Here is an 18,003-nt window from a genome sequence, read left to right as displayed (position 1 = left end):
CATTTCCATGCCTTTTTATAATCTTTAACCAAAAACACATTTTACTTTTCTTACACACTTTGAGTGTATAACTATTTGGTTTTTTGTAGTCTTAAGCACATGTTACACTGTTAACTTTTAGCAACTTTCGGTAGAAACCTTGGTAAGTTTGGGATTTTAATTATATATTAGGTGTGGAGCCTAGGACCCAGACAGAAGTGCAGATAAGGTTTGACTCTTTTCAGCATCTACCTCCATGTGTTCCAGGCCTTACCTAGCTGTAAAGAGAGCAAGTTGTACAGTTAAGAGTCATAGTGGCATTTTTTTTTTTATTTCTCAATTACATATATTTAGTTTTCATTTCTACAGAGAGGTCAACAAAGTTTTGTGAACTAAATTGTGTAAGTTTGTTTTTTTACGAAAGGACTTCACAGAGAACAAGACAAAGAGTAAGAAACACAACAGCAAATTTCCAAAAAATTCAAGTAGAATCAAACTTTGACTACAGATTTGGTCAAATTCGTGCTAAACAGCCTCTTTAACTACATTATTATCCAACTGACTTATATAATTTGCTTTTTAGTAGTCAAATACATTGTTTTAAATCTTAATTATTTTTTATTATAAAATACATGTTTAGTGTAACAAATTCAAATAATCTCTTAGGAAGATAAAGTAAAATAAGGGGCCAGGCATGGTGGCTCATGCCTGTGATCCCAGCACTCTGGGCGGCCAAGGTGGGTGGATAACCTGAGGCCAGGAGTTCGAGACCAGCCTAGCCAACATGGTGAAACCCCATCTCTACTAAAAATACAAAAATTAGCCAGGCGTGGTGGCGCACGCCCCCAGTTCATGCTACTTGGGAGGCTGAGACGTGAGAATCACCCGAACCCGGGAGGCGGAGGTTAGAGTGAGCTGAGATTTGTGCCACTGAACTCCAGCCTGGGCGACAGAGCAAGACACTGTCTCAAAAAAAAAAATAAATAAGAAGAAGGACGTCCACCACACTGTACCTACCAAAACGCCCATTCCCCAAAGACGACTGCTGTTAAACGATTAGGTACCTTTCCTGATTTTTTTCTTTTTTTTTTTTTTTTGTCTAAGCACATTTAAAAACCAAGACTTTTGGTTTTAAGTGATAGCTCTGAATCTCCTTTAGGCATGAAGTACAGGAAATTATATTTCTGCAGCAAATTCGGGCTCTGCAACATCAAGTGTGGATTCACTGGAAATTATTTGAAGTAACACTTAGAGATCATAATAGCCAAAAAAATGTTGAGAAATGAGAAAGGGTAGGTTTCTTTATTTAAATTTTTTTTTTTTTTTTTTTTTTTTTAGAGACAGGTTCTTTGCTCCATCACCCAGGATGGAGTACAGTGACGGGATCGCAGCTCACTGAAGGCTCAAACTCCTGGGCTCAAGCAATCCTGCCTCAGCCTCCCAAGTAGCTAGGACTACAGGCATGCACCACCATGCCCAGCTAATTTTTTAATATTCTGTAGAGATGGGGTCTCACCATGTGCCCTGGCTGGCCTCAAACATCTGGCCTCAAGCAATACACCCACCTCAGCCTCCCATAGTGCTGGGATTACAGGCATGACCCACCACACCCAGCCAAATAAAAGGCTTTTTGAGGAAGTATGATCAGAAGAAAATGGAATGTGCTTGAAAGAGCTCTAAAGGGCCACGGACGTTCTGTTCTCTATAGAACAGAACATGAAGTAGGGACAGGTTCTTTTTAAAAGCACTTGACTTTGGAACAAAACCCAAATTGTCCTCATGATTTCATCCTTTGACATTATGTTCATTTTGGTTATCTTAGTCTTTTCTCAGACTTCACAGATAATTATCTAAAAGCCCCTGGCTAAGTTAATGCTTATGACTGTAGTCACAAATGGATGGCTTGGATTTTATTTGTCTTGCAGTATTTGTAAATTTTTTGATGTATACTCTTACTGCCAACTTACATACTCATATGTATATGGATTGTATGTGTATGTGTGTGTATGTATATATATATAGTCCCCAAATTTAAAAACCATAATTTGGACCTTTTTTTCCACACAAAAAATCAGAAAATTGGTAACACTCTGCCCAATTTCCACATAGCAACAATTTAGACAGGCCATGAGCTCTCCATATGGCCCTGATCCCACCACTCTTGTCTCAAACAAATCTAGTCAGTCGTACGTATATTATGTATGTATATTGCTGTGCTTCTCCTTCCTTCCTGACTCTGGAAGACTCCTGTCTCAGTCTCTCTCAACATGTCTGAAGGACTCAGGGGCAAGTGTCAGAGGTGTAGGCCCTAGTCTGGGTTTAATGTCCGGGGCCAGCTTGAAACAGCAGCTAGTATTTTGAGCTCTAAGCTAACACTCTGGATTTTCAGTCATGTTTTCTTTCCCCAGTGAAATAGAAAAGTTTGATTTCAAAGAGGCAAAGTGTGCGACACCTGCAACATACATAAAACCTATTTCGTTTTACTCAGGAGTAGGAATCAGGAAACCTGGGTGCTATTTTTGACTTACTTTGGTTAGAGAAGGGCAGTTAAGCTGTCCTTACGTTTCTTACCAAATGAGGAAAATACTGTGGTAGCTCACAGCAATTTGGGGAGTTTTAGAGTCTATGGAAAATGGAAACGCTATTTGTAACTTAGATTGAACATTGAAACTTGTGTTTGTTTTTCAGGCACTTTTGGAACTTAACTGGATGTTTCATGTGTCTAGTAATCGGCTGTTAGTAGATATTATTCTACCCCTATATTGGGATGCGAAATAGCAAAAGTCATACAGTCTATGCTGGTACTTTCAGCAAAGACTTTACCACAGTAATCAGTTCATGAAACTCTGTGTTCTGAAAGTGGCCACGGTCAGTGAATTTGTGCAATTTGGTTTCCAACCTATCGGCCACTTCTTGTTGTTCCTTCCAGGGAAGGAATGGGTCGTCAGTGGAGCCAAACTGCACAACGTAAGGGCAGTTGGCCTTGATCTTCTCCCACTGCCAGGGGCGAGTGAAGTATCCACTTGCACGCTCATTTTCATCCCCCAAGTCTGATGTGTACGCAGACACTAATACAATAGCATATACTCGATGTGTTTCTGCATACCTCATGGCTGCGATGGCCCTAGAACCGTGGCCGATAATGATGGTCTTCTCATCACAGTGCAGCTCTGTCTCCATGAAGGGCAACCAGATGCTCTCTCATGCTGTAATTGGGTCGGGCATGTTTTTAGCCAAACACTGGAAACCAGGTATCTTCTCCAGCTCCTTCTTCACCCAGCCATACCAGCCGTGGGTGGTCACATCCCCGCCTCCATTCCCGGGAACAATCACTGCCTTGCTAGGAGAAGCCATGAGTGCAGCGAGGCCAGAGTCCCCTCAGCACGGGTCCAGCAGCCATACTGGCATTTTATGAAGCATTAAGGAAGCCTACTCACCTTTAAATTGTGCAATATTTCTTGTATAAATTACTTTTTATAAATTCTTTTATGACATAGACCATTTGCAACATGCTAAGACTTTTTGACTTGTCCTAAACATTTATTTTTTTTTTAACAACAAGTTATTTTACTTTAGGCCAAGGGTGTACCATGAGAGATCCTTTCTTATATAAAATATATTTTCTTTATAACCTTCTTTGCATAGTTAGGGGGCATGGCTAATTCAACATGCCCCCAGCTTTTATTTGCAATTTAATGCTCTGAAATAGGTAAATTGAATAATTTTTAAAAGTCAAAGATGCAGTTTATGACCTTAAAGCATTTAGCAAACCTAATATCTCACCTGCATAATTTAGACCAAATATTTACATTTTTGAAGATATTTTTATTTTGCCAATAATTTTTAAGACTGTCTTTTTCCAAAGTATTACTTAAGTCACATGAACTAAATAAAAGGCATTAATCTTTTTACTTTTCTGACAAAATATTTTATTTAAGCATTTATTATTATTAAACCAATTTATCAAAGCTCTCTTGTATATAAACATTACATAGACAACACATATAAATATGCAGACAGACAGAAAGTAAAGGATTCATTCCCTAAGTCAGGAATTAGGCCCTAAACCTGGGTTGCCATTGTGAAATGAGAAAGCATAGCCAAGTGATTACAAAGTCAAGCTCCCAAGGACATGACTGACCAGTTTCCTGGACCATCTTGAAAAGTGGGTTTATGGGATCCTAGTCACACATTCTATTCTAAAGTACCCCTCATTATGACAGAACAATATAGAAAAACACATAAAGCACACCAGATTCACTGGAGCTTAAGATTATCCTCAAAAATCCTTTTCTCCATTAAGCAAAAACTTTACAGAGGAGATAAACAGTGATTTTGCCATTCATTCAACCAATTTGCACAGAGAGAGGGGTAGAGTGGGGCCAGAAATCTGACTTTGGGCAAGTGGTGGGGTACCCAGGTTAAAAATGGGATTGGGTTATAAACCCAATCTGGTAAGAAATTCTTACCCTTTTGCCAGCATGACAGGCTTCTGGATTTCTTTTCCCTGAGTGGCCCTAGTGACCTGGCTTGCTGTACCATAGCCCTGGGGGCCAAGCTGCAACACAAAGTGAAATTATCTTTTTCCATTCTGGCCAGAGCAAAATACTTGTGAAAAGACATAGACATTAGCCACTCTGCTTAGCACCCAATATTAATCTGGCAAAGCTCAAACTTGCCCCCAGTTGGGCCCCATAATTGTTAAACTAATCTCTGACCAGGAGTTTCAACTTGTGCACTCTGGACAAGATGGTCACCCTGAGTAAAAGAAAAGATAGGAAAGAGAAAGGAGAGAAAGAAACGTATAGCCTGTGGCAGGGTGGGGAAGGTGAAGAGCTCAGGGAAGCCAGAGAAAGACACACCCATTGCAGCAACACCAAATCAAAAGTTTAGGGAGCTCCTTGTTGGTCATGAAGGGATTATTTCCAACAGTCCCATCAGCTCTCAAGTTTCCCCTTTTAGTGAGGAAAAAGTTCCCCATGTCCCACCATCCTGTACATGCCTAATCCTATTGCCCACAGCTGTTAGCAAGGAGTGCAAGGCAGATTATTCCAAAGAGAATAGCAGTTAACATCCCTTAGTGCCAAACCCGTTCTTAGCCAAAAGAAAATGTACTGAGAGGGACCTCTATCCCCACTGAATCTTACGAGGGACTCTAGCCCTTCTAAGTTAGGCCTCTAACCCAAGGTCAGTCAAGCATGCTTGCTTTTTATTAAGAGGGGTCTCTAACCCACTCTGTCTTAGGAGAGACTCTAACTCCCCTAAGTTGGGTTTATAACCCAATCCCATTTTTTACCTGGGTACCCCACCACTTACCCAAAGTCAGCCAATTAGTGCTTTGGGTTGGGGAGTTTCTTCAGTACTGTCCTTTCAGGGTTCACTAGAAAGATATTACTGGACCCCACCACTTACACAAAATTAGTCTTTGAGTTGGGGATTTTCACACTATAATCCCTTTATAGCCACTGAAAAGATGTTACAGGAAAGGGGCCCAGATCCAGACCCCAAGAGAGGGTTCTTGGATCTTGTGTAAAAAAAAAATTCAGTGTGAGCTTATAGAGTAAAGTAAAAGCAAGTTTATTAAGAAACTAAAGGAATAAAAGAATGGCTACTCCACAGACAGAGAAGCCCTGAGGGCTGCTAGTTGTCCATTTTTATGGTTATTTCTTGATGATATGCTAAACAAGGAGTGGATTATTCATTCCTCCCCTTTTTAGAACCTATAGGGTAACTTCCTGTTGTTGCCATAGCATTTGCAAACTGTCATGGTGCTAATGGTAGTGTAGCAATGAGGGCGACCAGAGGTCACTTCTTGTAGACATCTTGGTTTTGGTGGTTTTTAGCTGGCTTCTTTATTGCAACCTGTTTTATCATAGAGGTCTTTATGACGTGTATCTGTGCTGATCTCCTATTTCATCCTATGACTTAGAATGCCTTAACCATCTGGGAATGCAGCCCAGTAGGTCCCAGTATCATTTAACCCAACCCTTATCCAAGATGGAGTTGCTCTGGTTCACATGCCTCTAATACCCCTAAACCTAAAATATATCATGTGCCTAAGATAACAGCATTACTTCTTTACCACATCCCAATGCAAGTTTCCAAAATATAATCCAGCACTAACTATGAACTTGGTTGAAAACATTTTTTCTGAGGCTCTCTGAGTATTGGCACTTTGAGTCTGTTATACTGTAGAGGAAAATTACCAATTCAGGAAGTAAAATTTTTTGTGAAACCCTCTCTAAAAAACCTTCCCTCTCATCTGAAGAATTAGAAAATATATCAAAACTAAAACCAGTATGCCCTTCATTAGTATAATGGGGCTTTTCTCCTGTTTACAGAAGTCCAAACATCAGGACAATGCTATTTTTTTCAAGGCATAATTGCAAACTCAAGTCTCAAATTTATGCCTTTTTACACCCTTGGCTATGATTAGAACATGCTGTGAACAATGAGTCACAGTGACCTGATAAATGGCTACTTTGCCTGAACAACAGTGATTTCTACAACCATGTTTAAAATGAAGAGGCAAACTTGCTTTTCCAGCTGTTTAAAAATCAATTACAAGACATTATTAAAATAGCTAAAAGCATTTTATCATCTATAATTTGAAAAAGAATGTCCTAAAATGCCATATATACTTAAGTAAAGTTTCAGGCCTTATTCTCTACTGAGTAAACCATACTGGGTCTCTGCTATTTTTTGAATGGTGTCATTGTAATGCCTCCTGAACCTGTATGTTGGAGATTAAGATTGCCCTACCCAAAGCAGTTATTTCACTCCAAGCTTTATATAGTTAAGAATTATTTTATTTACTCTAAGTTTCTAGCTGATTATGACTTTTTCACTAGTAAACTATTCCATTCACATGTACAATATAAATAAAGATACAATTTTATTATTCCTTTGAGTTTCTCTATGGATAGTTTCCATCATTTTCCATTCACAATTAGAAGGAAAAAAAAGAGTGATTTATCATGTGGCATAACATTGTTGGTCAGCTGAAATTACCAAGTACATATTCCTAGTCCTGAGCACATGACTTAGTTTTATTAATTTTCCCTTAGCTTTTCTCTTCTAACAGAGATTACCAGCTTTTGCAATGTTTTAGTCGAGGATCATTGGTAATTAAATATGATTATTAAGTTCACTCCATTTTCCCTCAAATGTTATCTCACACACTTGGTGCAGCTAAAATATGGTTTCTGAAACAGTTCACATTCTATAAAAAACATTTAAGTTATTAAAATTTTGGCTCAGATAAGAAAATTTCATGAGATCACATTTCAAACTGTTCTAAATATTCTAAATGAAAATACCCTATACGAAAAAGTAAATAATACCTTTCCGAAATAAATCACATCTGTGTTAATCTGTTTTCACATTGCTTTAAAGAACTACCTAAGACTGAGTAGTTTATGAAAAAGGGGTGTAATTGACTCGCAGTTCCACAGGCTTAACAAGAAGCATGACTGGGAGGCATCAGGAAACTTACAATCATGGTGGAAGAGAAAGGGAAGAAAGGACCTCCTTCACATAGCAGCAGAAAAGAAAGACTGAAGGGGAAAGTGCCACACACTTTCAAACAACCAGATGTCATGAGAGCTCACTCAATATCATGAGAACAGCAAGGGGGATGTCACCTCCAAGATTTAATCACCTCCTACCCAGCCCCTCCCCTGACATAAGGGAATTACAACTTGACCTGAGATTTGAATGGGGATACAGAGTCAAACCATATCATTCGGCCTCTGGCCCTACCCAAATCTCATGTCCTTTTCACATTTCAAAACCAATCATGCCTTCCCAACAGCCCTCAAAGTCTTAATTCATTCCAGCATTAACCCAAAAATCCAAGTCCAAAGTCTCATCTGAGACAAGGCAAGTACCTCCCACCTACAAGCCTGTAAAATCAAAAACAATCTAGTTAGTTCCAAGACACAATGGAGGCACCAGCATTGGGTAAATGCTTTTATTGCAAATGGGAGAAATTGACCAAAACCAAGGGGCTACAGGTCCCATGCAAGTCTGAAACCCAGGAGGGCAGTCATTAAATCTTAAAGCTCTAAAATAATCCCTTTGACTCCATGTCTCACATTCATGGCATGCTGATACAAGGAGTAGGCTTCCAAGACCTTGGGAAGCTCCACCCCTATGGCTCTGTATTGTACAGACCTCACAGCTCCTTTCATGGATTGGCATTGAGTGCCTGCAGCTTTTACAGGTGCACAGTGAAAGCTGTTGGTGGATCTACAATTCTGCGGTCTGGAAGATAGTGGCCTTTTTCTCACAGATCTACTAGGCAGTGCTCCAATGGGGACTCTGTATGGGGGCTCCAACCTCACATTTCTCCCTCTGCACTGCCCTAGTAGAGATTCTCTATGAGGGCCCCACCCCTGCAGCAGTCTTCTGTCTGGACACCCAGGCATTTCCATACATCCTCTGAAATCTAGGTGAGGGCTCTCAAATCTTGCTCTTTTCTTCTGTGCACCTGTGGAACAACACCAACACCACATGGAAGCTGCCAAGCCTTGGGGCTCCCACCCCCTGAAAGAATGACCCAAGCTGTACTTCAGCCCCTTTTAGCCATGGCTGGAAATGGAGCAGCTGGCATGCAGTGTGCCGTGCCCCAAGACTTTACAAAGCAGTGGGGCCCTGGGCCTGGCCCATGAAACCATTTTTCCCACTAGGCCTCCAGGTCTATAATTGGAGGGACTGCTGCAAATATCTCTGAAATGCCCTGGAGTTATTTTCCCTATTGTCTTCTCTATTAACATTTGGCTCCTGGTTACTTATGCAAACTTCTGCAGCTGACTTGAATTTCTCCCCAGAAAATGGGTTTTTATTTTTCTACTGCATAGTCAGGCTGCAAATTTACCAAATTTTTACGCTCTGCTTCCCTTTTAACATAAGTTCCAATTTCATCTTTTTAGTCACACAAATGAGCTTACACTATTAGAAAGAGGCAGTTCTCATCTTGAACGCTTTGCTGGTTAGAAATTTCTTCCATCAGATACCCTAAATTATCTCTCTCAAGTTTCAAGTTCCACAGATCTCTAAGGGAGGGGCAAAATGATGCCAGTCTCTTTGCTAAAGCATAGCAAGAGTGAGCTTTACTCTCCAGTTCCCAATAAGGTCCTCATCTTCATCGGATACCACCTCAGCCTGGACTTCACTGTTCATAGCATCAGCATTTTCGTCACAACCATTTCACAAGTCGAAAGTTCCAAACATTTCCATTCTTCCTGTCTTCTACTTAGCCCTCCAAACTGTTCCAAACTCTGCCCATTACTCAGTTCCAAAGTCACGTCCACCTTTTCAGGTATCTTTATAGAAATGTCCCAGTTTCCTGGTGCTAATTTTCTATACTAGTCCATTTTCACATTGCTATAATGAACCACCTGAGGCTGGGTAGTTTATAAAGAAAACGGGTTCAATTGACTCACAGTTCCACAGGCTTAACAGAAAGCATGGCTTGGAGGCCTCAGGAAACTTACAATCATGATGAAAGAGGAAGGAGAAAGCAACAAACTTCTTTACATGGTGGCCGGGGAGAGAGCAATCAAAGGGGGAAGTGCCATACACTTTCAAACAACCAGATCTCATGAGAACTCACTCACTATCATGAGAACAGCAAGGGGGAAGTCTGACCCATGATTCAGTAACCTCTCATGAGGCCCCTCCCCTGACATGTGGGGTTTACAGTTCTAGATGAGATTTGGGTGAGGACACAGAGCAAAACCATATCAACATCTTATACTTCTATACCTGTATAGCTAGTGAACAAGGGCACAGGTCTCAGTACGTATGTACTGAATAAATATTTGTTGAACAAATGAATGAGGTCTCAAAAGTTAAACTGAGAAGAAGTAATTCACAATGTTTGTAATACTCTGGACCTCAGATAATCTAAGTTTGAATCAGTTACTTATTAGCTTCTAGGGGCCAAGGGAAGTTATGTAACCATTTTATCCTTAGTTACCTCTATTGTATACATAATATCTCAATTTACTTGACACATCTATTTGTGTGTGTAATAGACATCTCCATTCAACATGTTGAAAAATGAACTCTCATTCTTTCTCCTCAAACCTCTTCCTCTTGCAGCAAAAATGAAACCTTTGTATTTACTGATGTTATTCCTTTCTTGAGAGATCTTATTGAAAGAAGGATCAACGAAATAGAGAAATATCTAGAGGTGGAATGGGGTCAAGAGAGAATATATTCTAAGTTAGGCAAAATAGCATATTATTTGTATGCTGAGGGAAATGATATGGAAGAAAAGGACACATTTAAAATGCAGGAGAAAGAGGTGAGACTTTGATTAATGTCCTGGGGGGATAAGGAGTTGTAGAAATTGCTGCACAAGTAGATGAGCTGGCTTCAGCTGAGAGCACCATATACGTTGGCCTGCAATAATTAGGTAAAGGAGAGTATTATGGATGCGGGTGCTAGTAAGGGTGTTGATGTGGTGGACAAGATTGTAAAGCTCTCTTTAAATTGTTGCAATTTTCTCAGTGAAATAAGAAACAAGATAATCTAATCTGCAGTTTGCTTTGGTTAGTCTTAACATCTTAACAATATTGATTCTTCCAATCCATGAATCCTACGTGCCTTTCCATTTACTTGTGTCTTCAATTTCTTTCACCAAAGTTTGCAGTTTTCTCTATATGTGTCTCTCATCTCCTTTCTTAAGTTTATTCTCAAGTATTTTATTATTTTGTTCATATTGTAAAGTATAATTTTTCTTTATTTCCATTTCTGATTATTGTTGGTGTGAAGAAATGCAATTAACTTATGGGTGTTGATTTTATATTCTGCAACTTTGTTGAATTTTATTATTAGTTCTAACAGTTCTTGTGGAATCTTAAGGATTTTCTACATATAAGGTTATGTCATCTAAAGAGAAAGAGGGTTTTATTTTTTCTTTGTATTTTGTATTTATTTTATTTTTTGATCTTGCTTGATATCTCTTGAGTTTCATGAATTTGGATGCCTATATCTTTCCCAAGATTTGGGAAGTTTTCAGACATTATTTCTTTAACTATCCTTTTCTTCACATTTTTCTCTCTATTCTCTGACACTCCTATAAACCATGTTTGTTTACCCAATGGGATCCCATAAGTCTTCAAGTTAACTGACTTTCTTCTGCATACCTAAGTCTGCTGTTGAAGTTGTCTATTGAATTTTTTGGTTCTTTCATTGTATTTTCATATTTTGATATAAGTGGAAAACTGCTTTCACTGCATCCCTTAAGTTCAGGCATATTGTGTTTTTATTTTCATTTGTCTCAAGATATTTTCTAGTTTCCCAGATTTCATCTTTGATCCATGGGTTATTTAAAAATATTTTAATTAATGTCCACCTATTTGTGATTTTTACAGTTTTCCCTTTGCTATGTATTTCTAGTTTCATTCCATTGTAATCACAAAAGATACTTTGTATTATTTCAATCATTTTGAATCTGTTAAGATTTGCTTTGTGGCTTAACATATGGTCTAATCTGGTAAATGCTATCTGTGCACTGAGAAAAATGTCTATTTTGATGTTGTTGAATGGAATGTTTTTCCTATGTCTGTAGATCCAATTGGTCTATATTGCGAGTTCAAGTCCTCTGTTTCTGTATTAATCTTTTGACTGGTTGCTTTATCCATTGTTGAAAGTGAGAAATATAAATCATTTACTACTATCATGGAGCTTTTTCAACCTTCAACCCTGTCAAAATTTGCTTCATATGTTTTTAAACCCTGATGTTTGTTACATATATATTATCTCTTCTTGGCAAATTGGCCCTTTTATCAGTGTAGAATGTCCTTCTTTGTCTCTTATAACATTTTTTGACTTGGTATTATTTATCTGATATTACATAGACACCCCTGCTGTCTTTTGGTTACTATTGTTATTGAATAAATTCCTCCATCTTTCACTTTCAACAGATATGTATTCTTAGATCTAAAGTGAATCTTTTTCAGACATTTAGTTTAATCCCACTTTTATATTCTTTCTGCAAAACTACGTATTTTCATTGGGGATTTTAATCCATTTACATTTAAATAATTGCTGATAGAAAAGAACTTACTATACCATTTTTGTTTTGTCCCATTTATGCCTTAAAGCTTCTTGACCCTCATTTCTTCCATTGCTTCCTTACATGTGTTTAGTTGATTTTGTAGTGACATGTTTCCATTCATTTCTCCTTTCCTTTTGTGTATATTCTATACTTTCTTTGTGCTTAACATGTAGATTATATATAGCATCCTAAAGTTATAAAAATCTATTTTAAATTGATATTAACTTTAATAGTATACAAAAACTACTCCTTTATATTTCTACCCCACCTTATATTATTGATGTAACAAATGACATCTTTATATATTATGTGCCCATTTGCATAGATTTATCATCATTTTCATGGATTTACCTTTTAAATCCAGTAAAAAATAAAAGTGGAGTTGTAAACCAAATGTACACAAATGCTGGGTTTTATTTATTTATGTATTTATTTATTTTAATTATTATTATTATTATACTTTAAGTTCTAGGGTACATGTGCATAACGTGCAGGTTTGTTACATATGTATACTTGTGCCATGTTGCTGTGCTGCACCCATCAACTCGTCAGCACCCATCAACTCGTCATTTACATCAGGTATAACTCCCAATGCAATCCCTCCCCCCTCCCCCCTCCCCATGATGCTGGTTTTTATATTTGACTATGTATTAGCTTTTACAGGAGATCTTTCTATTTTACATGGCTTTACATTATTGTCTAGCATTCTTTCATTTCAAATTGAAGGACTTCCTTTAGCACTACTCATAAGGCAGGTCCAACAATAAGAAGTCTCTAAGGTTTTGTTTATCTGATAATTTCTTAATTTCTCCCTTGCTTTTGAAGATGAGTTTCGGCAGATGTAGAATTCTCAGTTGACAGTTATTTTCCTTCATAACTTTAAATATATCATTCCACTGCCTTCTGGCCCCTAAGGTTTTTTGCTGAAAAATATGCTGATAATATTATTGAGGATACCTCATGTGTGTTGAATCACTTCTCTCTTGCTGCTTTCAAGAATCTCTCTTTGTCTTTGTCTTTCAACACTTTGATTATAATATGTCACAGTGTGAGTCACTTTTGGTTTATCCCAACTGAATTTGTTGAGTTTCTTGGATTTATGGATCTGTGTCTTTCCTCAAATTTAGAAAGCTTTTGGCCATTATTTCTTTAAATATTTTTTTTTTTGCTCCTTCTCTTTCTTTCTTCTCTCTTTTATACTCCTGTATGTGTATGATGGTTCACTCAATGGTGTCCCATTAGTCCATTAGTCTTTGTTTACTCTCCTTTATTTTTTCCTTTTTTCTCTTCTCACTCAGTAATTTCAAATGTCCTGTATCCCAGTTAACTATTTTATTCTTCTTCCTGTTAATGTCTGTGTATGCATGCCTCTAGTAAATTTTACAATTCAGATATATTTTTCAGCTCCAGAATTTCTGGGGTTTTTTATTGTTTTTATAGTCTCTATTTTTTTGTTGAAATTTCATTTTGTTTATATATAGTTATTCCAATTTCCTTTACTTCATTGTCCATGTTTTTTAACCCTTTGAATACATTTAAGAAAGTTATTTAAAATTATTTGTCCAGTATGTCCAATGCCTGTGTTTCTTTAGGAATTGTTTCTGACATTTCACTTAACTCCTTTGAATAGTCCACATATTCCTATTTATTTTATGCCATGTGGTATTTTTGTCGTTTCTAAAAATTGAGCATTAGAAAAAACAGCCACCTCTCCTAGTCTTTGCAGACTGACTGCACTTGGTAATGCCTTTCCTAATTATCAAGGCATGTTCTGAGACTTAAAATCAGCCGGAGTGAAGGCTTAAGGTCTTCTGAGGTCTCCTCTGAGCATGTCTTGCCTGGAACTCTGTGTGTTCTTTTTTCAATTTTCCTATAAACACAGTAAATGTTAAAAGTCTTAATTTTGCAGTGTCTTACTCCAGCTTCTTATTGGGTCCTTACATATTATTTTGTATTCCTGCAACTGTAATATTTTCCCCCAATCATCTGTGGGTCTGTAGTCTGCTTGTTGCTTTCATGAACTATGCCCACCCTGCCTGCAGCTTTTCATGACCTGAGATCTGAGCTATGCCATTTATTTTCTGTCTGAACTCTAAGTCAAGCAAAACATACAGAAGTCCCTAAGGCATCCCTACACTTATTAGAATGCTACAGATAATGTCTCCTCTGTTCTTTCATATTTGAGGAAGGAAACTGTTTCCTTTGAATTGAATTGTGTCAGATTGTACCATGGAGGGACTGGGGAAGGACAAGTAAAAACACTGCGGAATTTCCTATGACTTTGCATGTGGCTTTTCTTTTTTAATTAGGTGATCACTTGGTTGCTGTAGACCTTTGACTCTTTTCCAGAACTCCCATAAAGTTATTTCTTCAAATCTCTAGGATTTCATTTGTTTAGGCTTGTTTTTTTGATGTTTTTATAGGGAAAATGAGGACCTCCCCTGGTGCACCACCTTGCTGACATCACTCTCTGACATTTATTTTTAAAAAATTTTTTTAAATGTTTTCATTCTATTCCTAGTCTTGCACAGGAAGGTTGCACCAAGCACTCTTGGTAAAAAGTTTCACTTTTTAAATGACTTTCAGGATATTCAGTCGGTTCTTCTTCAGTAACTAGCTCAATGAAAAAGTATTTCTTCAGATCATTTATTCGGCCTTTAATGGTTATTTGGCCAAAGAAGAAACAGTAGGCTTACACCATGAGTCAGACAAAGCATCTAACTTATGGGAAGTCTATATGCAGAATCATCCAACATGTCTACAAAAAGTACATCATAGGTTTGCTTACATTAAGGAAATCCGGATATGTCTTATGGTTAAGATTGTATCATCAGCCTCATTGACTACTGTAATTCCAGTTTACCTTTCCCACCTGAGAAGCTATAAAACAGAAACATCATTTAGTGTTGTCAAAGCTTTAAATTACTCAAGAAACAATACTGATTATTTGATCTGTATCCATCAACTTTTTTTCTGTTTAGCAGAAAAGGACTTTTTGATCTAGTGAAATTTATAGAGATCCAGAAAGTTCTAGGAAAGCAAAACCTGGCAGGAAAAAAAAAAAATGGATGCACTGTCTTTATCATACCAAAACAGCCAGTTCTTGGTTATTGTTAAGCATGTGACCTTCCTAACACACGTTCCCAGGATGAGCAATGGCTTTGTTAATGTTCTATTAACCTGTTAATTCATTCACAGCATAGACTTCCAATTAATTGTAGACTGTTAAAGTAGATGAATAGAGTCTTTAAATATAGCATACTTCGCTATATTTTGCCAAATACTTTCCCCATTTTAAATGCACCACGATCGGTAGATGGGCAACAATTACCATAAAATATGGATACTTTGAGTCTTATTGCTCTGCCCGAGCTGCTTCCACAGAACTCAACTATGTTTTGACCACAAAGCTACTTTTTTAAAAAATCTCTTTTAAATTTTAGAAAAATCTCAGTACTTGCCTTACCCTCACTTCCCATCACCCCTAGTATTATATATACGCAAAACACACACACACACACACACACACGTCACTTATTTAGTGCTTGTTCAGTAGTGTAATTTTAAAATATCTTTTACATTAAAAAAAAATCTCTGTACTTGCCTTACCCTCACCTCCCACCACCCCTAGTATTATATATATGCAATGCACACACACACACACAGACACACACACATGTCACTTACTTAGTGCTTGTTCAGTAGTGTAATTACTTCTCTGAAAGTAAAGCCATTTTCTTTACTCCTGGAAATATGCCAGGAAGATCACATGCTTTCTATAACAAATATTTCAGAAACTGCCCTACTTTTGTAATAGAACAGCATTTAATCTGTTAAGCCAAGTTGCTGCTTGGCACCTCTTGGCACTGTTCTGCATCCCAAAAATATATGTCTGACAATAAAAAATATTTGGAAGACAATATAAGTCTTTCCTGATGTCCCTCAAATAACAGAAAAAGTGGTTTATATTGTTAAGGCTTACCAAAACTTCAAACTTCTCTTTGGACATTTCTCTCCAAATAACTTTCCCATAGGTGGAGTGCTAAAAAATATCTCTTCTCAAAACTTCCCAGAAATCTCCCTTAGAACCCAAGTTGCCTAGTTTTACTCTCACCTCATCTCACCCTTACTATGACTTGACTCATTACTACACAGATCAACTTAGCATCTTTCAATAATTCAAACTCATTTTTCATGTTATGTACAACAAATGAAAACCTGATAGCTGACACAGATGGCTATGTCTTCTATTCTTTTTGCAACACATAAAATTATCTCATCTCCTTTTTATGAAAGGAAAGATCTTCCTCTTTCTTCTCTTTATGCTTACCTGTTCTTTGAATATTATGTCATTAAGTTAACTTAAAATTCAATTTTTAAATTTTTTTTTTCAAGTAGAAAAACTTGCAAATGTTTCAGACATTCATATGCAAAAGTATCTTCCCAATAATGTCTTCTTTAAGAAAATGATACAAATATTTGGAAAAGATTTCTGGTTCCTCCACTTTTAAATGTTATCGCAAGTTGTCATGTATGTTTTAGTCTGCATAGTTATTTACTGATGTCATAAGAATTTGAGTTAGTTCATGTACTGGAAACTAATTAGCAAATAAATAAAATGTATTTAAATAATGTCTAATGCATTATTATTTAACTCCAAATAATGTTTATATGTTGTTCATCCTTTCACAATACTTCAAAATTTACTCCCCAGTTCTCATTGTTTTTGCTAATCATCAAACTTATCTTCTAACCCCAATCCTCAATGTTTTCTTACAAAATAGTTTAATTATTTAAAAGAAAACACTTTTTAAAGCTAAAACTTACCTCAAGGTACAAGTCAAAGCCAGGAAAAGCCTGAAAGACATTTTTTTTTCTGAGTCTGGAAAACACTCCCTGAGCCCCTTAGGAACAGAGGGTGGTTCTGAGTTCACTTACTTCTCTCCCTGCTCCAAAAGAGATCTGACAGCTCTGAAGATCTTGGTAAGTCTGTGATCAAGCATAGTTAACCAATAGTTCCCCCTAATGGGTTGTAGTATCTCCTCCCCAGTTATTCCATGAATCTTTTTGAATGAATAGCTGACCTAGAAACTAGGATAAGCTCCCAAGAGCAGTAGCCATCAATTACTGAGCTCCATACCCAGAAGTAACTAGATTATAATTTAATGTTCTACCTCCAATTAAAGCAGTATGTATCTTCTTAAATATTTCCAGCAGATTTTTAATTTATCCATACTTATTATACATCTTGCACTGTGCTAGGCACTATGCAATACGTAGACTCTCAACATTACTTATAGTAGTGACTAACACTTATTGTCAAAAAATTTATCTAATCTTTAGATATTTAACCTATATTTTTCTGTTTCTCATATTAAAAACACTAAACCATTCTCATTTATATGTTACAATGGTTGGACGAATTAAATACCTTCCACAATGTGAACATTTAACTCCCTTGGTTAACCTTGTAATTTGAAAAAGAAGATTGAGGGTCACAGCTGAACTAGCTTTTGAATTTACCACTAATTTACACAGTCAACTTAGAGATGTTGATTTACCCATTCCCTCAGATCTTCATTGACATTGGATTCAATAGATTAACATTCTGGATTAAATAGTGGGTGTTATTTTATTAGTAGACTTTCACTTTTAAAGTGCTACATAACAAATAATCCCCAAATCTCAGTGACTCACAACAAAAAATATATATTTTTTTCTTATTCACAAGGCTGTGGCTCAGTTAAGGTGACTCTGTTCAGGCTATAGGTTGGTTTCTGGTCTGCTCCATATTTATTTCTGATTCAAGACTCATACTGAAGGAGCTATCCCTTATTTGGGATATGACATTTTTATGGAAGATGATAGGAGCACAAGTGGCTAACCTATACTACATATTTAAGGCTTCTGCTCAGATTTCCACTCACTTTCCTTTCACCAATGGAAATCACTAG

The 18,003-nt window shown here is 37.1% G+C and overlaps 1 pseudogene; it reads right to left on the bottom strand.

Moving 5' to 3' along the window:
• Positions 1 to 2,299: 2,299 nt before the first annotated feature.
• Positions 2,300 to 3,369, bottom strand: LOC105483646 (serine hydrolase RBBP9 pseudogene; annotated as a pseudogene).
• Positions 3,370 to 18,003: the final 14,634 nt, after the last annotated feature.

Source organism: Macaca nemestrina, chromosome X, assembly GCF_043159975.1.
Source record: "Macaca nemestrina isolate mMacNem1 chromosome X, mMacNem.hap1, whole genome shotgun sequence".
In the NCBI taxonomy this organism is placed as follows: domain Eukaryota; kingdom Metazoa; phylum Chordata; class Mammalia; order Primates; family Cercopithecidae; genus Macaca; species Macaca nemestrina.
The sequence above is the reverse complement of the archived record's forward strand: the minus strand, read 5'-3'. Positions and strand labels throughout refer to the sequence as shown.